The 19,471-nt window shown below is 43.9% G+C and overlaps 1 protein-coding gene across 4 annotated transcripts in view; it reads left to right on the top strand.

Annotated features, from left to right (window-relative positions):
* Positions 1-19,471, top strand: part of B3GALT1 (beta-1,3-galactosyltransferase 1) — a 335,884-nt gene that overhangs the window by 228,073 nt on the left and 88,340 nt on the right. For all 4 annotated transcript variants that reach the window (XM_083577462.1, XM_083577463.1, XM_083577464.1 and 1 more), the window contains exon 4: positions 17,229-17,348. The gene's annotated coding sequence lies outside the window, so the exon portion shown is untranslated. The remainder of the gene's footprint in view (positions 1-17,228; positions 17,349-19,471) is intronic.

Raw genomic sequence — 19,471 nt, 5'->3', positions numbered from 1 at the left:
TTCGTTTAGAAGACTTCTGTGTGAACTGGTTCATAGGTTAAGTCAATAATGGGTATCCTGTGACCTTCCAGATATTGTTGGTCGCCTACCCTCACCAGTCCCAACCAGTGTGGCTAAGGAATGGCCAGAGGTCAATAGGACCAATGCTGAGGGGTGATAGGAGCTGTGGGCTAACAACATCAAGGAGGCCAAAGGGAGATCCAAGGGTTGTATCTAATGCCATGTGTGCAAAATTCTAACAGGACTTCCCCTGTCCCCCAACCCTCTGGAGTACATTTTGAGGGGGCAAGTGAGGGGAGAGGAGAGGTAAGTTTCACTGCACAAGTGGAAGTCTTTTGGACTAGCAGAGCAGCAATGTTGAATACAACCCAATGCATTTTCTCTAGCTCTAATTATGTCAAAAGAAGTAAAGGAATGTGTGCTATCTACCCTGAGGATTGGGCGCTATTGATGCTTATTTTATCCAATCATTGTTATATTCCTCCATGTTGATCCTGGTAGATCATTTAGTTTTGAGAGCAATCTCAAAATCTGAATCTGAAAGCCCAGTCATCCTTCCTTAAGGTATTTCCTTCAGAGTCAACGCAGACATTCACCTAATAGGGAAAAGAGATTGCCTCATTAAAAAGGACTTGCTTCTTGGAATTCCTGCGGCCAACAGTCTTCGCCAGGGCACAGAAGTATGGGGTGTGAATCCAGAATAGGCATCCCTGTTCACTTCATTCCAACAGTGGGTGCTGTTTGCATTACATAGGTAGATGTGGAGCAGGAGGGCTGACCCAATATGGGTAAACAATTTCTCTTCCAAAATAGCAACAGAGAAGGGCTCTGTCACATTTTCAGCCTCCAGCTATCTGACATTGCGTGCATGAGATGAAATTCATCCTTATCTCTAAAAACCTGCCACCCTTCCCTGTGAATGATACATTGTTTATTGCACATACAACAGAGAAGAAGCCTTGTTCTTAGAAGAAAAATGGCTCCCTGAAAAGTGAATTAATATTTCCCCCTCTTCCCACTTCTTTCCTCTCCTTCTTTCCTCTACGTTTTTGTCATTCTGCATCTTGTTGCCCTGCTCTTTCCTCCCTTACCCCTTTCCCTACCCTCCTTCCTTAGGAGCATGGAAGCCTGCCTTGTAGGGTTTGTCCATCGAGCTCTGTGTTGTCTACACTGACTGGCAGCAGCTCTCCAGGGTTTCAGACAGCTGACATACCCCCTACCCTCCTTGAAGATGCTGGGGATTGAACCTACAACCTTCTGCATGCAAGGCACAAGCTCTGCAGCTGTGCTAGGGCTCTTCCTCAATTCTCTGTTTTGCCTTTGGATTCTTTCTTTAGTGAGCTCTCCTCTCTCCACCACCTGTTCTGTCTTTATTTGCTTGTCCTTCTTCCTCCACCCTTTGCTATTACCATATTTTTTGCTCTATGAGATGCACTTTTCCCCTCCAAAAAAGTAAGGGGAAATGTGTGTGCGTCTTATGGAGCGAATGCAGGCTCCATGGCTTCAGCGAAAGCAACAGGAAGCCTCTGGTGCACAGCGGGAGCTCCCGCTGTGCGCCAGAGGCTTCCCGTTGCTTTCACTGAAGCCAGGAGAGCAAGAGGGATCGGTGCGTACCAATCCCTCTTGCTCTCCTGGCTTTGCTTTGCTGGAGAGGCGCTACGCAGTTTTCCCTCTCTGCGCAGCGCCCCTTCAGTGAAGCGGGAGGAGAAATGGAAGGGGCTCCGTTTCTCCTGCCGCTTCACTGAAGGGGCACTGCACAGAGAGGGAGAGAATATTTTTTTCTTGTTCTCCTCTAAAACTAGGTGCGTCTTATAGAGCGAAAAATATGGTATTTAAAGTATCGGAGAGGTCGGGTCATACTTCTTGTCATTTTTCTCACCACTCTTCATAATCTCTTTGTTAAATCCATTTCCCTCACCCCCTCAGACTTCCCCAACTGATCTGAATTGCTTTGAGACATCATTGTAAATTCTGTTAAATACAGCCACAGGCATTTGTCCTTTCTTTTATCCCTGGGGCAGGGGAGAATGATTTTTGTTTCCAAATGAAATTTTTAAAAATCCACGAAAAGCTTTTCTTCCTGCTTTCTGGCCCTCTCTTTATCTTCCATTGATGCCACTCCAAAGAGACAGGAAGCAGAATGAAGTGTGATGAGGTACTTTGTCCCTAAAGCAAACAAGCAAACCCTTAAGACCTGAAGCACAAGTGGAAGGTAAAGACAAGGTAAGGGCCATGTCTCAGTACTTTGCAGCATTATTATTAAATAATATACCTCCCTATTGTATACCTCCCTATACATAATAAAAATAAAAACAAAAACAACCCAATAATCTCCCCTCCCCAACACATTTTAAAAGGGCATTGTATGTCAATCAGTCAAAGGCCTGGTCAAAGAGGAACGTTTTTTCCTGGCGCCTAGAGGTGTATAATGAAGGCGCCAGGTGAACCTCCGTGGGGAGAGCATTTCACAAACGGGGAGCCACTGCAGAAAAGGCCCTTGCTCATGTTGACATCCTCCAGACCTCTCCAGCATACCCTCCAACATTTATCTGATGAAAATAGGGGTGTCCTATTCCATAACAATGTTCTAAATAATAATTTTACTTTTTATATCCCACCCATCTGACTGGGTTGCCCCAGCCACTCTGGGCAGCTTCCAACATATATAAAAGCATAATAAAACATTATAAAACTTCCCTATACAGGGCTGCCTTCAGATGGCTGGGGGGGGGTCAAATACCCTCCAAACATTTCCCTGATGAAAATAGGGACATCCTAAGGAAAAGTGGGACATTCCAGGATCAAATCAGAAACCGGGACGGCTTCTGTAAATCCGGGACTGCCCCTGGAAAATAGGAACATGTGGATGGTCTGCTCCAGAAAGTAGAAAAAAACATATCTGAAGAGAAAGACAGCACTGGTGAGTAATGACAATACCCAGCTAGAGAGACAAATGTTTTGATTCAGCAAAATCCATATCCCTGTGTTCCTGTGTTGGAGGCAGTACATAGCCACCTTAGTTCGGTAAGAAGCAAAAGGCAGCTCAGCAGAAGATCTCCTCCAGAAAAACACTTGGAAAAGCAAGCAAGAAAACCTGATAGACAAGAAAACCTCTCAGTCCACAGGACAAGAGTAGCCTTTTCTTTTGTAAGGATCACAAACACGTGAGCCAGGTATAAGCCCTGCGGGTGAATGTGAAAAGCCACAACGTTGTTCTGTAAATTACATCCCCATTTTTCTTCCAGGAAAGTTTGGGTCAATTAAAACTTCAGCAGTGAATGGCCAACGAAACGCCAACATAGCAGCTGTGTTTTTGAGTGCCTAGTCTGTGAATGGCAGATGGTTTTGAATGTGTTTTCCAGCTCTGTAAAGGTTTGCGGAAGCTCCCATAGATCCCAGCGAATGGTAGACCCAGTGTTGCAGCATTTGCAATGTGGAAGCAGAGCAATACAGGCTGGATCAGACCTGGAAGGAAGACCACTGGGATATAAGCCATTGATAAAGGAATAACGAGATGGATATACATCTAATAAAGAGATCTCAAAGCTTCTTTTTAAAAAAGAAAAAGAAATCCATTGTACATAATGTAAAATTCCAGAGTGGGTACTTGGTTGTAGCAAGTCCAGTTAAAGATGAAGGAACACATTGTGTAGTATAAACTTTTGCATCAGAAAAGCATGGGGTTTTTTTGCTTTTACACATTGCTGCTTTCAGATTGTTACCCATAAATACCCTAAATTACGGTAGAATGCACAGGTGAAGGTGATGACTTTTAAACACCAAGACTTCTTTATGAGCACTAATGATTGCAAAAGGTTTTCAGTGATACCTCCCCAACCGCTCCAATTTGACTTGGGTTTGGGTTTAGTAAACCAAGTAATTTTACCAATATATTGGGCAGGGTGCAAGATATATATTTTAGTTTAGTTTTGTATTTGACAACCCTGCCATGCTTCTGTCAGCAGCAGCAGCAGCAGCATCAGGAGCTCATTGGGTTTTCCAAATGTCTTGCAAGATTCACTGTCCCCTTTTCCCAGGGCATCCCCAAATACTCTACCCCTTCAGTTACCTGGCTTAGCCTAGTGGCAGCCATTAGAGCAACAAAAATGAAGGTAGTGGAGAGAGAGATCTGAAGGCCTTGGAGGCCTCCCTCCCCTTCCTTTCCTCCCTGGCATGTAGAAAACTATGTTCCCAAGAGTCTCTTGCACTTAAATTGCCCAATCACTTCAGTCTCCCAATCTCCTTCTTTCATACCACTGTCCTCATTGATACAGCAACTGAGTGGAATGAGGGCAACAGGACAGGGCTGATGGGTCCCGTGGCTCAGAGTATTATCCAGCCTGGAAAAGAACTCTTGGAGGACACTCAGTATGTCTGAGCAGTGCAAGCTGAGCAAGTTCGAATCCCATCCATCAACCCCACATTCAGGAGTTATCTCTTCTTCCATCACTCTGACTCTCAAAAACTCTTGATGTAATAGATGGAACCAGCAGCATTCATTATTTACCGACCCGGAGCCTTTATCCACACACCTCCCTTGCTGTTTGTTTCTCCCTGCCATTTCCCTCCTGTTTCTCGACAATTAAGAACTTTTTTAAAAAATGGATTATCTGCCTTGCTAAAGTTACTAATGGATAAAGTAACGCCATTCTTGGCAATCAGGCAATCTCTGATGGGTTTGATTGTAAACACTGGTCACATTTGGGAGCAAATTTTTAGATGCTCCTCGAGTCCTTATAGATCAGCTTATTTCAAGTTAATCAGTCGATACCCAATTAAGGAAGAGAGAAAGATGGGAGAGGAAAGAAATCAGCGAAGACTGTTTCAGTCTGGTAATTACAATTTGAATCTGATATTAAGTTTCATAATGAGTCATTGCAAACCATGGTAGAAGCTTACTTTCCCAAGAATGCCTCATTTCAGAAAACAGCAAGAACAGGTGGTGATGTCTGGCAGTCCTTTTTATGGCTAAAGTTAGAATATAGGTAAGGTTTTCGTTTTATATTTTTAGAATATTTTGGACATGAAGCAGATACATTTCTGTATTGAAGTAGCTCAAAATAGCTTGGAAGGAGAGAGGAAATAAAGTCTAGGCTTCAATTGGTGCATCCATTTCTATTATGACGCTCTACTGCAATAGTGATCTGATGAAGGGATATCCCAAGGCTAAGCCACCCAAAAGTTAAAATCATTAATCAAACCTTAAAATGTAAAAGTTAGATAAGAAGATGAGAAGTGAGCAGCTCACTGAGAAAGTACTTGTCCCTCTAGGTGTTTATTTGCATCAAAGGTAGCCAACATGACAACCTACAAATGTTGTTGGACTACAGTTTCACTGAGCCCTGACTATTGACAATGCTGCCTGGGGTTGATGAGAATTTTAGTCCACAACATATGGAAGACATCAGGCTTGGCTATTCCTGGTTTACATTGTTCATCAAGCTATGCCCATTTACTACCAGCAGCTGCTACCCACACTAATTGGAGCTACTGGCATTAGTATTCAATTGATTGGGTCTTATATTTACTTTATGGCACACCTACCTGATACCTGTGGCATTCCATGGTCTTTGGGGTGCACTGTGGTTGGGAGTGGAGATCTGTCCTCTGTTTATAATTGTAGGTATTCATACCTTCCCACTTCATATATTTGACATAATGGGATATGGCCCACAAAATATTGTGCAACATTATGGGTTGCATCCAACTAATAATAATAGTAATAGTAATAATAATTTATTTCTTATATCCTGCTCATCTGACTGGGCTGCCCCAGCTACTCTGGACTTCCAACAAAAATACAGGAAAACAATAGCAGCAGCAACAACAACAACAACAAACATTAAAAGCTTGCCAAAACAGTGCTGCCTTCAGATGTCTACAAAAAATTATACAGTGGTACCTCGGGTTAAGAACTTAATTCGTTCTGGAGGTCCGTTCTTAACCTGAAATTGTTCTTAACCTGAGGTACCACTTTAGCTAATGGGGCCTCCCGCTGCCGCCACGCCACCGCCGAACGATTTCTGTTCTCATCCTGAAGCAAAGTTCTTAACCCAAGGTACTATTTCTGGTTTAGCAGAGTCTGTAACCTGAAGTGTCTGTAACCTGAAGCATCTGTAACCCAAGGTACCACTGTATAGTTGTCTAACTCTTTGACATCTGCCAGGAGGGCATTTCACAGGGTGGGTGCCACTACTGAGAAAGTGCTCTACCTGGTTCCCTGTAACTTCACATCTCACAATGAGGGAACCACCAGAAGGCCCTTGGAGCTGGACCTCAGTATCTGGGCTGAATGGTGAGGGCGGAAATGGTCCTTCAGGTATACAGGTATAAGTTGTATTCAAAGCAGACCCACTGAAATCAATGGACTTAAACTTAGGCATGTCCATTAATTTAATGGGTCTACTCTGAGTAGAAGTAAAATTGAATGCAACCCTATCGATGTATTATATTAACACAAGATTCGTCATTGCTTTGTTCATGCAGAAAGATGTATGGACTCCAGCATACCCACAACAATTGTAGGAATGCTTCTCTTGATTCGGATTAGTGAAAATTAACCAGTGCTCTCTCCCCATGCAAATCTGATTTCACTCTTGCTGTATGGCAAAAATCTAAGAGCCACATAAGGATGCAGTGATAACAGCTACCTTTCAGAAAATACATTTAACTCGGGCACAGAGAAAGCAATCAGGTACTGTCTGGTTTGTCCTTTAAAGGCAATCTTACAGGGATTTCTTTTTTTTCTTTTTTTAAGCAGAATTACAAGAGTAATCCATTCTGTAATTAAGTTACAAATAACTGTGAAGACTTTACCAGTGTTTTGGAAAGACCTCATTGGGTTACAGTTTTCAAAATTCAGTCTGCAGTCTGAAGGAAGGAACAGGATGCCTTCATTCTCCTATTGAATATATGGGCTACTTCAACTCTTTCTGCTTGAGATGCAGAAATGGGAAAGGCTGGAGATTTGGAGGTTGGGAGGGGAGCAGTAAGAAGGGTTTTGCAGAGATAGAGAGTTCTGTGAAGAAATCCCCAGCGGAAGGGATTAGGTGTCATTATGCCTGAGGAATAGTAGCATTCACAGCCGAAACAAAATCAAATCAATGACGGTTCATTTTGCAAAGTACTCTGCTCCCCAGTCCATCTCTAGACCTGACTCAGTGGTATACTCTTGAAGGCAAGTCATCAAAGCCGCAGTGTTTTTCTTGATCCCAGCACATGGGAATAGCGACCTTCTGACGTAGCTCTGAAAGCAAAAGCAGGTTGTTTCATCTCTCCAGTATCTTGAGTCTTGGGTTTGCTTTTGTTTCCAAGTGCCACTCTCATTCAATACATATTGCTTTCCTTTGAGGATGCATTGAAGGAGGCAGTTCGAGAACCACTTACAAAGCTGTGTTTAATCAAACGGGATGCTTTTCACATGTAAGAAACAATGTGCTTTATTGGCCCCTTCCTCCTCCCCCACCCCCGCCCCCAAACAGTCAAGCAACACTGTCAAGAGTCTCTTACAATGCAGCTGTTGCTGAGCTAGACAATTTCAAACTTCATGTTGGAGGGCACGTCTGAATGTTTTCACATCTAAAAAAGACCTTACAGAGAGAGAAAGCTGGCATATCAAGGAGAAGGCTAGGACAGAAACTTCTGCCTGACATATGTTTTCTGCCAATGTGGTGTAGTGGTTAAGAGCAGTGGACTCATAATCTGGTGAACAGGGTTTGCTTCCCCGCTCCTCCACATGCAGCTGCTGGGTGACCTTGGGCTAGTCACACTTCTCTGAAGTCTCTCAGCCCCATTCACCTCACAGAGTGTTTGTTGTGGGGGAGGAAGGGAAAGGAGAATGTTAGCCACTTTGAGACTCCTTAAAGGTAAAGGGACCCCTGACCATTAAGTCCAGTCGTGACCGACTCTGGGGTTTGCGGCGCTCATCTCGCTTTATTGGCCGAGGGAGCCGGAGTACAGCTTCCGGGTCATGTGGCCAGCATGACTAAGCCACTTCTGGCGAACCAGAGCAGCGCACGGAAATGCCGTTTACCTTCCCACCGGAGCGGTACCTATTTATCTACTTGCACTTTGACATGCTTTCGAACTGCTAGGTTGGCAGGAGCAGGGACTGAGCAATGGGAGCTCACCCCATCGCGGGGATTTGAGCCGCTGACCTTTTGATTGGCAAGCCCTAGGCTCTGTGGTTTAACCCACAGCGCCACCCGTGTCCCTTGAGACTCCTTAGGGTAGTGATAAAGCGGGATATCAAATCCAAACTTCTTCTTCTCCTCCTCCTCCTCCTCCTCCTCCTCCTCCTCCTCCTCCTCCTCCTTCTTCTTCTTCTTCTGGGATATCTTTGAGAGAAGAAGAGGCTAAGGAGTAAACCCTACACACGATTGGATGGTGCCTTGTATACCTCCAGCCAGCAACTCCTGCAACCAAATTGTGCCAAAATATTGTTCTGCTTTGCTTTGGAGCACAACAGTGAGGCCGAGAGGAGGGTCTTGTTGTTGGGGTGTCTTGTTGTCTGGGCAGCCCAGGAGTCCCATATACTGTGCCCAGGCTTGCACCCTGGGGAGGTCACTTTGGTGCTGCTAATGCAGTGGTTTGACTTCACCCCCCAAGATCTACTCCATTGTCTGATGAGACAGGCAGATGCCAACAACACACCGTCACATACTGAGAGCAGACTTTAATTGAGACCTAGCTGAGAACTCCGGGTATAGGGTGGTATATAAATTCTAATAATAATAATTGACAGCATGTGCACATGGGGAGAGCAACAGTTGTCCATGTGTGTCCACAGCATGTCTGTGCAATGAAACAAACGTGTCAGAACCCATAAGGCATGACGAGTGTATACACAGCGACTACATGCCAATTTCCGCTCAGTGATACTTGTGTGTCTTGTGCGAAGACTGAATGAATGTGTGAAGAATGAATACAGAGCAAAACTAATTCTTCCCTCGCTGTAGGGTAAAAATGGATGTAAGGGAAGGTGAGAAAGTCAGCAAGCAATATAGTAGCTGAATAGCTTTTCAGAACTTCCAAATGATTGCTTTATTGCACAATAAATGTACAGTTGTTGTTTGTGGCAGAACTGTTTCGAGGAAACCTTTTCACTGCACTCAAAAGCACAATGTTTTATTGCCAAGGAAAAGCAAATTTCCCCCCAGCTAGTACTTACATTGAGCTGGTGTGGGAGGTGGAATGAGTGAGGGTGTCACAAGCACCAGTTGGACAACTCATGTGCCATCGCCCTTGACAACATTGCACCTTTCCTTCTACCTGTGTTATTATCCAGAAGGAATGCTTTGCCATTTTATGAACTACTTTTTTCCCTTTTATTAATGCAGTTCTTGAAAGCCATTCACTTTTCATTTTAAGAGGAAAAAAGGAGAAGAAAGCTGACTTATACCTCACCCCCCCACCGGCCACTGATCCTTAAGGGATGCGGGTGGCGCTGTGGTCTAAACCACTGAGCCTCTTGGGCTTGCTGATCAGAAGGTCAGCAGTTTGAATCCGTGTGACAGGGTGAGCTCCCGTTACTCTGTCCCAGCTCCTTCCAACCCAGCAGTTCAAAAGCACTCCAGTGCAAGTAGATAAATAGGTACCGCTCTGGTGGGAAGGTAAAAGGCATTTCCGTGCACTCTGGCTTTGTGTTGCACCCGAAGCATTTTAGTCATGCTGGCCATGTGACCCAGAAAGCTGTCTGTGGCCGGCTCCCTCGGCCTAAAGTGAGATGAGTGCCACACCCCATAGTCACCTTTGACTGGACTTAACCATCCAGGGGTCTTTTACCTTTACCATGTGGCTCATATAAACAATTAAAACCATAAAATGCTGCTAAAACACTGTAATTACAAAGCTAAGAAAAAAGAAGCAATCTATAAACACTAGCCCAGTAATTCAAGGATGTCTCATCCCTGCACATTAGAATAAAGCAATCCAGCTGATGCCCAGATATCTCTGTGAGGTAAACGTGGATATGAATTGGCAAAAACGACTTGGGAAAGTGTTTAGCTGAGACGGAGCATTAAGGAGAGCTGGTGTTTTCCAGCCCACGTATTCTGTCACTTGGGGTGGGGGAGCCAAGATTGGGATTATTCAGCAGACGTCAGGAAAACAAAAGTTCCCAGAGGACCTCTGTAAACTGACAGTTTTCATTTTAAGTCATTCCTATCCTTTTATGGCTACAAGAATGTATTACAACACCATAATGTACTGTACTTTGAAAATATCTGTGAGTCTGAGCAGGGAATTTAAGTTGATAGACCTTTGCTTCAACCTGAGAAGTAGGACAGTTTGTGGCTGGGAATCCACAGCAAGTCTCAGTCTCACCTCTGGCCTACAATATTAATGCTTGACTGTATTGCAGGGCTGCTTTGAGTTACTCTGTGTCAGCAAAGCCCTCTAACCTGTAATAGGGATATGGCAGACTACTGTGGAAGGTTGTTGCAGATGCCTCTCTTAGCACAATGTTGCTGTTGTTGTGGTGGTTGTTATCATTTATTAAATTTGTATACCGCCCTATACCTGCAGGTCTCAGGGAGGGTCACAGGATAATGACTGCACTCTTATCTCTGAGTATCTCTTGCCTCCCTCCCTCCCTCCCTTTCCAGGTACACCATTCTGTATTTCCCTAATCTTCACATCTGGTTGTCAGTCATTCTCCTGCCCTCAGTCTCAGTATCTCAACATTACGTTTGGAGTGGAGAAAGGTTCCCCCATTCCAGGGGTTTTTCACTATTAATTCTCCAAAACTGAAGAGTTTCCCAAAATCCCTGTTGTATGTGGGTGCTACACAAAGGCGGGCACTCTCTGGTGAAGTTCATAAATAGAATATAAGTTTGGAAGTGAAACATAAACCATCTTGTAGAAATCCCACAGAGAGGTAATAACAGTAACAAGAAGAATATGAAAACAGAGGGGGGCGAAATAACGTTGAGTGGAAATTTTCAGGAGGGGACGTCCTAGGAACAGCACGGGAAACACTTATTTTTCATACACACACATATATTATGAGAAGTGTCTTGAAATATATGTATATTTATTTCCCACCACTTCAAGCGGTCGTGGAGCTGCAGCCAGTGGCCCAGCAGCCACCATATTTTGCCATAATGCTTCACAATGTGACATTTGTACAAAAACAAAGATGGCAGACCCCACCATTGGCCAGCGGAAGCGGCCATCTTTCTCTCAACAATATCCCTACATTTAGCATTGTTCCTAGCAACAAAGCATTGTGGGATAACGAGTCTGCTGCCAGGCTGTGAGTTGGAACTGTGCTACCACTTGAAGCTTCTAGAAATTTTTTACAAGAAGATGCCAAGAGGAAGTTGCTTTCACTATTTTTTTTCTAGTGAACCCAATGCCCCTAAAAATCTACTGATTTTCTTCTGCAACCCTGGGGGGGGAAATTTCTTAAAGTGCCTCTCATTTGTGGCCTAAAGATGGGGAAAGGAAAAGGGGGGAACCCTTCAGCATAATATTCAATCATCCAAGAGTCGCTTTCATGAGGTAATGTTTGAAAAGCATCTGTTAAGCGGTTAAAACCCTGTTCTCAGAGAATAAAAAGCTAAGCATAACAATGCAATCCTATACATGTCCACTCAGAAGAAATCCTCTTTTGAGTTCACTGGCACTTGTTTCCAGGCAAATGGATATAGGATTGCAGCCTAATTGGATTGGGAAAGAGTTTTACGGATAAAAGAGTATTGATGAATGAAATTCATCAATTCAGAGATGGAAATAGGATGAAATGAGCAATTCAACAGGGTTAGCATAATGAAATGCTCCCTATAATTTGAAATATACATTCAGAAGATGGAGAAATGAAGAAGGGGGCCAAACTCAGAAAAGCTTTAAAAGTACCAACTTCACAAGCCCCCACCACTGTCCATTTAGATTATAAGCACAATAAATTCAGGATTCTGAGTTCATCAAGGGAGATGGGAGACCTTAAGGTACTTGGATTATCCCACCAGCATTTCTCTGTCTCACCAAGAGATTTGCACCAGGCATTCTACCTACAGCTCTTAGGTGGCGAATACAATAAAAAAGTGTGGGATTACTATTAGATGTGTTTGAAAGGACAGGAAAATGGCAAGCATCTCGAAACATCATCCCAAGAGGTGGGGTAGAAAGCTGTAGCCTCAGGGAGCTGGAGGAGCTTGTGAGCCTAAATCTGTATACCCATTTACCTAGGAGTAAGATGCACTGAATCCAATGGGAATTCCACCTGAGCAAATATCCATAAGCATGCACAGTAACTAGATTTCAAGCCAGAAGATGGACTGGATTTGGCTGAGTCCTGAACTAAAACAGACCTTTTCAAACTATGGGTCTGGCTGAATGGCCCAGAGCAATCTGTGACTGTCAGGGCACAGGACATCAAGCAGGAAGGAGAGAAAGGTGATGCTACACAAGCAGTTTTCTCCCAGGCCATGTGGCTCCTGCTTTTTACCATTGGGAAAGGGGAACGCCTCAGTGGTCACTATTATCATTAATAATAATAATAATAATAATAATAATAATAATAATAATAATAACCCGACCAACTGGCTGGGTTTCCCCAGCCACTCTGGGCAGCTTCCAGCAAAATATTAAAATACATTAATTCATCAGATATTAAAAGCTTCCCTAAACAGGGCTGCCTTCAGATGTCTTCTAAAAGTTGTTTTTTTCTTTCACATCTGATGGAAGGGCATTCCACAGGGCGGGTGCCACTACTGAGAAGGCCTGCTGGCGACATACTGCTGTCCGCTGTGTGGTTTTTGCTGCATTAGCAGCATCAAAGTGACCTCTCTGGGGCACAATCCACAGCAGTGTGTATGGAGGTCCTGGACTGCCCAGATGAAACAACTCTCCCCTCCGACGCCGTCTCACTGATGTGGTCCTAAGGAAAGGAAAGTAATACATTTGACACTACCTTAGGTAGGGACGCGGGTGGCGCTGTGGTCTAAACCACAGAGCCTAGGACTTGCTGATCAGAAGGTCGGCAGTTTGAATTCCCGCGACGGGGTGAGCTTCCGTTGCTCGGTCCCTGCTCCTGCCAACCTAGCAGTTTGAAAGCACGTCAAAGTGCAAGTAGATAAATAGGTACCGCTCCGGCAGGAAGGTAAACGGTGTTTCCGAGCACTGCTCTGGTTCACCAGAAGCGGCTTAGTCATGCTGGCCACATGACTCGGAAGCTGTACGCCGGCTCCCTCGGCCAATAAAGCGAGATGAGCGCCACAACCCCAGAGTCGTCTGCGACTGGACCTAATGGTCAGGGCTACCTTTACCCTTTACCTTTACCTAGTTGCAGGAGTTGCTGAAAGGAGGCATACAAGACGCCATCCAACCACCTTAGGGACTCCACTCCAGATTTGTGTAGGGTTTACTCCTTAGCCTTTTCTTCCCCCAAAGATGTCCCACAAGGCAGCAGGGTTTAAAAAAAAAAAAAATATCCAGATGAATGTATTGCAGATAATTTCTTTTCCTCTTCATTGATAATCCTGCTTTAAGTTAGCCGACTTCTCAGTAACTTCCAGTTCAGGGACTTTGCACTTTTTATCACTTAATAATTGGATCAATTCATCTATCTCCTCTAGCACAAAAAAAGGTTGATTTTAAATCAATTAGACACAGATCAATTCACCCTTGCTCTTTCTCCTGAGGCCCTGAAAAACACATTTATTGTAAGTCATTCATCAGATTCATTCCATCCATTCTCTTGCTCCCAGTACGGCTTACACTTCCCCACTGCCTCCTCAACTTTGGATTTACTTTAAGAGACATTTAAACATATGACCTCCTGACATTCGGCTGTCTCCCTTGTGCCTTCTGGCTCATGAGAAAGGTCACATGTCATTGCCCTGCAGTCCTTGGAAGGAGGGTGTCAATGAACAGGGCCCTATGACTATCCCTGGGACAGCGCTCTGATCAGTACCATCACTGGAGACCTGCTTCTGAACTGAAAATGGAAGTGAGCACCACTGTTGCCATTTGCACACACACCATGTATGTAGTTCTGCAGGAGGCTCAATATACATGCATACACAAAAGTGAACATTACAGTCCAAAGCAGTGATTGCTCATGTGTCAGCTTGCTGAAGCAGGGTGATCTCTGTTGTGGGAGGGAAGGAGGGAGGGTGGCAGAGCACCCACTGCCCCTTACAACAGAGAATCCATTGCTGTTGTTGTTTCGTCATTTAGTTGTGTCCGACTCTTCGTGACCCCATGGACCAGAGCACGCCAGGCACTCCTGTCTTCCAATGCCTCCTGCAGTTTGGTCAAACTCATGCTGGTAGCTTCGAGAACACTGTCCATCCATCTCGTCCTCTGTCGTCCCCTTCTCCTTGTGCCCTCCATCTTTCCCAACATCAGGGTCTTTTCCAGGGAGTCTTCTCTTCTCATGAGGTGGCCAAAGTATTGGAGCCTCAGCTTCAGGATCTGTCCTTCCAGTGAGCACTCAGGGCTGATAGCTGCTACCATGAACCACTGTGCAGATTAAAGCAAAATACAATAGGAACAAATTAGGAAGGGTGCTTGAATTTCCAGGAGGGTGAGGGGTAAGGATGGATGAACCTCTCAATTTTGGTTTCTTTCAGTTTCTCTTTTCTTTCTTTCTTTCTTTCTTTCTTTCTTTCGAGTGTTAACTTCAGCTCTCCACATTTCTGCATTAGTTTGTGAATGTATTTTTATGGGCATTTCTCCCCATCTGCATGTTTTGATACGCATTTCTTTCCTGACATACATATTTTTGCAGGCAAGTTCCCAATACTGAATATGTTTGTGCATGTTGTTTTATGCTAATGTACACGTTTATGCACACTTTCTCCTCCTCTAAGCATTTCTCTAAGCAATGCTATTTTGTTGGCAAACAGCATTGCAAAATTCATTAAAGTGCAAATTTCAAGGGATGGCTGTGTTTTGGTTCACATACTGTTTGGGGAAGTGTGAATTAGGTTGATTTGCCTTTGAACGCAAACTTCTTCTTTTCTTAAAGACTTTTGTTGACATTTTTTCATAAGAATAGTTTTACAGACTTGCATAAAGGCATAATACAGTAGTAATACCAGTGGTTGAATGTAAGGGGATGGGGGACAGTAAGGAAAGAGGAAAATTACAAAATGTGCAATGCAAGCTTAATACAGCAATTGTTAATAAAATATGCAAAGGAAGGAAAGAAAGGTAGTTTAATTTTCTATAAAGACCTCTCCATATGTTTACCTGGGAAACTGGGGATTTAGTGGGCTTTGCATCTGAGCTAACATAGGAGAAGAATTTATGCCATGCTGAATAACAGTGATCTATTATTGTCTAACCTCTAAGGATTATCCTTTGATGCATTAAGTGTCCCAAAGCAAGCTTAACTTCATGAGGGTCAAGACCTTTGGCAAATGTGGACTCAGGCTGCAAAGCACCATGGGGGATGCGAATGAAACATGAGTCACAGCCATGATGACTTTCATAATGACTGTTGTTTCAGTTGAAATTAGCTGCATTCTTGGTGGGGGGAAGGATCTAATTTTGCTAAGTGAGTGTCTCAGAAGCAGTGTGGTCCAGTGGTTAGTTTGTCAGACTATGCCCTGGGAAGCCGGGGTTCAAATCCCCACCCAGCTATGAAGTTCACTTCGGCTGGTCATTGTCCTTCAGCCTAACGTCCCTTACAGGGCTGTTGGGAGGATAAAATGTGGCCATTGGTGAACCAAGTATGCCATTTTGAGTTCTTTGGAGAAATACAACCAATAAAATTGCAGGACAGGCACCTCCCCACTCACGCACAATCAGCGACTGCTGATCCGTGTGCTGTTTTTGGCACCAAAAGGGGGCAGAATGGGGGCAGAATGGGACAGGGGCAGAGCAGGGGGTGGAACAGGGCTGAACGGACTTGTGAGCATCCCTCTGATTCCCCTGTACATTCATTTTCAGTTGCTTCTGGAACACTCCGTAGCTGCAACCATTCAAGTGTAGAGCAATCCCGAGGAAGTCTAGGGTGTGTGGTGAAGTAGCTTTCTAAGCTCAAACGAGGAGGTGGCAGGAATGGCTTTCCCCCTCTTCCACTGAACCTAAAAAATATATATCTCAAGTTACTTTCAGCTGGAGGAGAAATATTCCAGATTTGCTACTGGCGTAGTTCATCTCCCTTATCTGTGGTATGCTGTGATTGAATGGGGGGGCCTTTGGATCCTACAGATCCAAAGTCCCTCCCCCATGTGCCTCTGGCACACACCTTCTCATTTTGTTGCATTTTCATTTGAAAGACTTGGGTCCCACCCTTCGTTCTGCAGCCGTTTGATGGGAACCACTGGAGTGGAGAGTCGTGTTGTGCTCAGATCCTGCTTGTGGGTTTCCCATAGGCATCTGGGATAAGAGAGGGGCTACTGGTCTACCCGAGCAGGGCCGTCCTTACGTTTTCATGAGCCCAGGACCATTTACAGCAATAAGGCACATGAAACAATCGGCAACATTAAAACACAATAAGCAACTCGGTGCAATTAGATAAAACCTCTGCCATCTGTCAGCCAATTCCTTCACATTCAAAGGCCTGAAGGGAAAGGCAGGTCTTTAGCTGGCACCTAAAGATGGATAGCATTGCTTAGATCCGGCATAGATGTCAAATGAGTACAAAACACCTGCTGGTGTTTTATTTCATTAGGAGAGGGGGGGAAACCCAGAATATGTAAACAAAACTGGTGACTGTGCTGTGTGCACCACTCAATAATCATGCGCAGAAATTGGTTTGGAGGACTTCGGTATCATTCCTGTAACTTGAATGAAAAGTACTGCCAAGTACCAGTAAGCACCTCCTAAAATGGAATCTCCCATAAAGCGGAGCTGCTTTGTAACTCTCATGTCCCCCCCCCCCCCCGTTTCAATAAACCAAATGCTGGTTGTTCCATAATCGCAAAACACACAGGTAATGAAAACAGTTTCAGCCTCGGTCCTTTTGCTTGCTTTCTCTCCACCACCCCCCTTCCACCCCCCATCTGTCCTGCTCTTCCTCCCATCTGTTTCTTTAACTCAGTCTGCTGGAATCCTGCTTCATGAAATGGAATCTAAATTCCTAACACAAGCCCTGTATCAGTCACCTACGTACGTACGCGCACACACATGGAGAAGCCTTCTGAAGAAGAAGCACCGTCCTCACATTCGGTGGCCGTTTGTCAAGCCTGATTATTTCATTGACAAGCAGTCTTTTTTAAACGACAACAGGACAGGATAGGTTTAAGTATGAACAAAATGTACTCTGATTCCAGATGATGCGCTTCTGACTAAAAGAAGGGGAGAAAGAAGAACCCCAGGTCATCCTTTAATCAGCTGTTGGCAATGTTTTCGGGACCTTTGGGCAAACTTCGCTTGATGATGCCAAGTATATGGTAAGTGCTTTACCACTTAACTCGTTTATCTGTGGGTCTTAAATTCTGTACAGCAATCTACTTGGTTGCATGCATTCTGTCACAAGTTTAGGGTTTGTTTGTTTTTTGTTGAATGGAAAACAATTGGATTACGTCTTTGATTGTGCTTAATGGCTTGTGTGTCTTATGTAATCACAAGTGATAGTGTTGGGTTCTTCCCCCCTCCCCCCAGTCTACACTGTTGTGATCTTGGGAATACTTGGTATAGCTATGTGCAGCTTGCAAATGCAATGGATGTGTTCCTCCTGCAGGTGAATTTGTCTAGGTGAATGCTTCAAGTTGTGGGGAAAGAGGGAACAAACTTTCATAAAAGTCTAGAAGCTGACATTGTGATCTAGCCAAAGTGAAGCACTTTCGAATCCCATCGATTTAAGTGTATGGCCAATTCTCCCTGTAAAATCAATGGAACTTATAAAAGCACTTAACTTTGGCATGAATATGCCATGAGAAATTAATCGTAAGCCTTTTGGGTTATTCTCCCAGTTGTGTATATTTCCACAATATAAATGTGACGTGTTTAGATTAAAATGTAGTCTTTGTTAATTGGTAGCATGCTCTCCATCACGAGGTGCTTTATTAAGAAACATTATTTAATCAGTGAAATCCTAGAGTGTGGCATCTCATTTAGCCAGTTATTTAAAGTGTGTGTTAATTCTTTGGAAACTGAAGTTTCGCTTAGAATGTCCTTGGAATTAGACGTCTGTCTCTTTTGATTTACTAGGACTTGACTCAACCATATTCTCTCTTATGCATTGTGTTTAAGAGCCTCATGCAGCCACCACAAAGGTACAATTACCATTCCTGTCTACAATTAGGCATTTTACAGCGCTAGAACAAACAGGATCAAATTTTAATTTATTCCTAATTATTACCAAGGTATTTTCCGAAACGTGGTGGCATTAATTAATTTAGCACACAGCTGGGGTTATCCTCACAGTCCTTCCCTTTGTCAACTGATTATTTCTGCCACTGTAAAATGAGACACAAAATCAAACACTTCTGCAGTGCATTCTCTTCTGTGATTCTTGTCAATGGAAAGTAATGAATCGCCTCCCCCTTTGACACACAAATAAGCTTTTACGCTGTAAGAAGAGTTACAAATATGCAATGAGTTTAACTTAGACATCAAAGCACTTTCGCAAGATGAAAATGGGACCAAGGGGAAAAAAGTTGCAGTAATACCATTAAATATAGTAATAGTTCCATCAGGAGATTAATGTTAGTGACATGGACAACTTTTAAAAGGTATGGATAGTGCTTTTGAAGATCTTTACGTGTGCATTTCAATAGGTACAACCCTTTTATCCATTTTATAACAAAAGCCTGAACTACTTAAAAATGAAAGTCAACGTTGAATGGCTTATATTAATCATTCCTCCTAATCTCAAGATGTAAAGCAACAATTAAGTTGCATTAAAGCCAATGAAAGTTTTAATACTGATCTCTGTGACAGGTGAAAAGGGTGAGTATCTCAAAAATTTGCGCACACATAGGCTTCTATCCAGCACAGTGGTAGGAAATGTCACATCAACCCATGGATTTACATTTGTGCAACAAGACATTTCCCCATATGCACCCCAAATTATGTCCCCGTCCCCCCAACCCTCTGGAGCAGATTTTGGGAGGATATAATGTACCCACAGCACAGGAGGAGGAGGAAATTCTCATTGGGCAAGCGTAAATCCTTGCACTGATAGGACAGTTACTTGGTGCTGCTTTGGATACAAGCCCAAGCTCCCAATGTAAATTGGACAATTTGCCTCCCTGATGCTATGCGAAGGTCACCAACGTGATACCCGCAGGTGTGCTCATGAAGCCTGACACTGCTGTGCAGATCTTGTTTTTGCTAATAAAGAGTTAATTCCAACTTACTTGGTGTAATTTGCTGCTGGCTCGCTCCTGTCACCTGCATCCAACCTGTCCATTGCAGCTATTTAAAATGACCTGTGCATGCCTGTCTCCAGCCTTTATTATCCGCTATGAAAATGGCCTTAGGCCCCATTGCTCCAGTAGCTCCACAGTTCTCAGCAGAATGAAGCCAACAGTGTAACAGCACTTTGGTCGTGTATTAGCACGCATTTTGT

The sequence above is a fragment of the Podarcis filfolensis genome (assembly GCF_964270895.1).
Source record: "Podarcis filfolensis genome assembly, chromosome: 1".
In the NCBI taxonomy this organism is placed as follows: Eukaryota; Metazoa; Chordata; class Lepidosauria; order Squamata; family Lacertidae; genus Podarcis; species Podarcis filfolensis.
Note: the sequence above shows the minus strand (reverse complement) of the source record. Positions and strands in the feature narration are given on the sequence as shown.